At 49.0% G+C, this 4,229-nt stretch overlaps 1 protein-coding gene across 1 annotated transcript in view; it reads left to right on the forward strand.

Annotated features, from left to right (window-relative positions):
• The window catches only part of LOC118452848 (olfactory receptor 14J1-like), a 15,150-nt gene that overhangs the window by 1,147 nt on the left and 9,774 nt on the right, over positions 1-4,229 (forward strand). The gene's annotated exons all lie outside the window — the stretch shown is intronic.

The following is a 4,229-nucleotide window of genomic DNA, read 5'->3' on the forward strand; positions in this document are numbered from 1 at the left end:
GTGGAGGCCCCATCCCTGGAAACGTTCAAGGCCAGGTTGGACAGGGCTCTGAGCAACCTGATCTAGTTAGCGGTGTCCCTGCTCACTGCAGGAGGGTTCAACAGGGTGACCTCCAGGACTCCCTTCCGACCCAAACCATTCTGTGATTCTATGAGTCCATGTCTGTGATGTAAAGACAAGACCTAAGCATACACATCGTAGGCATTTGTGAGATAAACCTGAAGGAGCACAAATGACATCAGCATCATAAATGCCCACTGTGTCTGCAAAGGCCAGTGGGACAGAGAGTGTTTAGAGGTCCCTTCATGTTGGGAGGAACATCCCCTGGGAAACCGCCTGAATACAGCCCCAGGTAGCTCTTCTGTGAACAGAGTTCCCTGTGTCCACTCCTCATGCCTTGGGGCATCTCAGACGACCACAGAGCAGGGCGACACACCGCAGGGCTGAGGTGCCTCCCAGGCTCTGGGAGTGGCAACAGGAGGCCATAGAGACACTACGACTGCTGTGATGCACTGCCCATGCCTGTGCAAGGGAAGGTCTCGTGACCCTGAGCACCCCTGTGTGCATGTGGAGCGTACTCACTCACTCTTTCGCTCATTTCTCATAAGATTACCCATAAATCTGACAGTCCACTTGTGCGCACACATGAACAGCTGCCCACACAGAGCTTCACTCCAGAGGAACCTTGAGAAATTCTGGGATTTGGCAACAGAAACCTCATGAAGCTTTACAAGGAGAAGTTGCAAGTGGGTTTTTGAGGGTATTATAACCCCAGACATGAGGACAAGCTGGGACCTGACCCTCTCAGGAGTGACCCTGAGGAGAAGGGCCTGGGCATGAAGAGGAATGTCATAGGAGCCAGTGGTCCCTACTCACCATGAATGAAGCCAGCTGCATAGAGGGCTGTGTTACTTTGAGCATGGCCACCCAGAGAAGGGAATTCTCATCCCCTTCTACCAGCACTGCTGTGGCCACCTCTGGACTTGTGTGTCTGGCTGTGGTGCGAGGTGCACCTCAGGTAAGGGTAAGGGATTACAGGTTGAGGATTTGGCTTAGTCATAATGTTTTAAGTTAGGTATAGCCTAACCTCAGTGAAGTTAATAACAGTGGATTACTGTCAGGGTGAGGAGTAGCATTTAGGGGTTGGGTTAGGGCTTCAGGTCAGCCTGCAAATGCTTGAAGGGTGTTTTCAGAGATGCTGAAGCTTTTCATGGCAGTGCATATGGAGAAAGCCTCCACAAAGAGCACCTTGGAAGGTTCAGACTCGAGGTGATGAAGAATACATCTCACTCAAAGCGCAGCCTTGTGGTGCCAGAAGTCACCCAGAGGGAGTCTGCATTAGCCTATGGCTTTGTGTGTCATAGAATGGCAAGGAATGGGTTGAGAGACATGAGTGAAGGTATGGAAATGCCAGGGTGAGAGCTGCTGACCAGTCAGAAGTGACCTCACAGACAGCATCTGAGGGGACACTCTATGCTTTTGTGCTTGAAAGACCTCTTCACAGCCCACCCAGCAGCACTGGAGAAAGGTGATGACCTGCACCATCCCAGAGGTACCCTTCCTGCAAACCAGCTCACGCACTAGAAGGGTTCCTGGGTTACCTTTCCCACACAGGTGCTTCAGATACCCCAGGGTATCTTGGATGCAATGTCCACCTCTGTGCGAACAACTGAATCAAGTCCAGAATGGAAATTTTAGAAAAAAGTTGAAACCTATGCAGAAACAGAACAGCTGAAAAAGTCTTAATTTCCAGGTTTGCTAGGGTTTTAATGATTTTTTTATGAGATTTTGCTGATCACTCAGGGATGCTGCTAGTAGCTGGCTCCTCAGAGGACTTTGTATACCACTGACAGCATTTGTTCCTGATCATCCAGCCACCTTCCTGCCCACCACATTGTCCTTTTCTTCATTTCAACATGAAGATGTCAGCAATCTGCTTTAAGGACACCGTGGGAGATCATATCCAAAGACTTGTAAAAGTCCAGGTACACAACATGCCCTTCTTTCACTTCACACATGGGTTTGCCAATCTCTTTCTTGTCCTCCAAGTGCCTGGAGATGGCTGCTGGAGGACTTGCCCCATCACCTTCCTAGGGAATGAGGTGAAGTTGACCAGCCTGTGATTCTCCCAAGCCTCCTTCTTGACCTTCTTGAAGATGGGTTTGATATTTGCCTTTTCTGAGGACCTTGGAATCTCTCTGATCTCTCTCACTTTTCCAACATGTTTGAGAGAGGTCTCATAATGACATCAGCTAGCTCCACCAGCACCTACCTCTCTGCCCCTTCCCACACCAAAAGCCTTCTCTATATCCCCCACTTCCAGGCATATGCCCGAGACACAGCACACGCCAGTCCAGGTCCTCTTGGCTGGTTCGAAAAAAGAACCAGAAGTGATTTCTTCCTGCAGTTCCACAACTGCCATTGGCTCTCTGAGAAGCTCACAGCTTTCCTAAGTGTTTTTCTCCATGTCCCACTGCCCTCCAAATTTTCTGATCTTCAGACTGCAGATGAAGGGATTGAGCAGGGGTCTGAGGATGGGCAGAAAAAAGGGCTTTGCCAAACAATCTCAGGAAGGCTGTTCTAGGTGTTACACACCAAAGGATGAGGGTCTCATAGAAAACAATGGCAGTGGTGAGGTGAGAGGAGCAGGTGGAGAAGGCCTTCTACCTGTGCACAATGGATGGGAGATCTGCCCCAGGGTGGCAGCTCTGATGCACGCAGGATGACCATGTGAACAGGAAGGGGAGGATGGGATCTAAAAAGCAGGTCATGAAAGAAAGAGCGTGAGTGTCATGGTGTCACTGTGTGAGAGCTCTGGCAATGGGGTGAATTCACAGAAGACATCCACTCCACTGGGGCCACAGAACTGTATCTGGGGCACGACTGAAATGATTACTGTAGATGATAGACACCACCCCCCCAAGCGAAGGTGCAGCTGCCCTCTGGAGACAGATGTCCCAGTTCATGAGTCTTGTAGAGAGCAGGGAGTGGCACACAGACCATTACTGATCATAGGATGTGGTCACCAGTAGTAAAACCTCTGTACATGCAAAAGGTGCAGGGAACAGTACTAACAATGTGATGAGCAGCAATGGTGCTGTCCCTGGTAACAAAGCTGGCCATTGTCTGGGGAGGGGAGGTGGATCTGTAGAAGGTCTCCCAGGAAGACAAATGCCCCAAGAAGAAGCTCATGGGGGTGTACAGATGCTGGTTTGCCACCAACAGAATGATGATGAGGGTTCTCCAAGCACAAAGACAATGCAGATCATGAGAGGAAGAAGAGCTTTGTCTAAGGACTAGGAACATTCCACATCCCCAGGAGGGGGACTCCATGATTACCCCATTGCCCTGTCTCCAATGAAGATTTTAGGACCTTCTTAACTTGGTAAGGAACCAATTAGAAAAAAAACAACATTTGGTTTGGTTTTAGTTGCTTGGGTCTCAGAAAGACAAGTCCATGCAAGTACATAATTTTTTGTTTAATTGGAAGAATATAGCTCCTTATTTACACTGTGTGAGGTGGATAATGAAGCAGAAGTGGAGTGTCCATATGTCTTTGTGGAAAACATTATCACAGATTAAAAAAGCAAAAAAATAAAAACCCCACCCAGAAAGAATGGCAACCACAAAAACAAATAAAGAAAAGCTGGGCCTGTAATGAGTTACATTACGAGTCCTATGTTGAAGAAGATAGACACACTATAGCTTCTGGAAAACATTCAGTCAACACTTTCCACACTGCTTTCTTGAGCTCCTGGTTCCTCATGCTGTAGATGAGTGGGTTCACTGCTGGAGGCACCAATGAGTACAGAGCAGCAACCACTAGATTCAGGGATGGGGAGGAGATGGAGGGGGGATTCAGGCAGGCAAACACTGCAGTGCTGAGAAAAAGGGAGACCACGGCCAGGTGAGGGAGGCATGTGGAAAAGGCTTTGTGCTGTCCCTGCTGAGAGGGGATCCTCAGCACAGACCTGAAGATCTGCACATAGGACACCACAATGAAAACAAAACAGCCCAAAAAGACAAAAGCACTAAACACAAGAAGTTGAAATTCCCTAAGGTAGGTGTTTGAGCAGGAGAGCTTGAGGATCTGGGGGATTTCACAGAAGAACTGGTCCACAGCATTGCCTTGGCAGAGTGGGAGTGAAAATGTATTGGCCGTGTGCAGGACAGCATAGAGGAACCCACTGCCCCAGGCAGCTGCTGCCATGTGGACACAAGCTCTGCTG

This window comes from Egretta garzetta, unplaced genomic scaffold, assembly GCF_000687185.1.
Source record: "Egretta garzetta isolate BGI_Z169 unplaced genomic scaffold, ASM68718v1 scaffold648, whole genome shotgun sequence".
NCBI classification, from domain to species: Eukaryota; Metazoa; Chordata; class Aves; order Pelecaniformes; family Ardeidae; genus Egretta; species Egretta garzetta.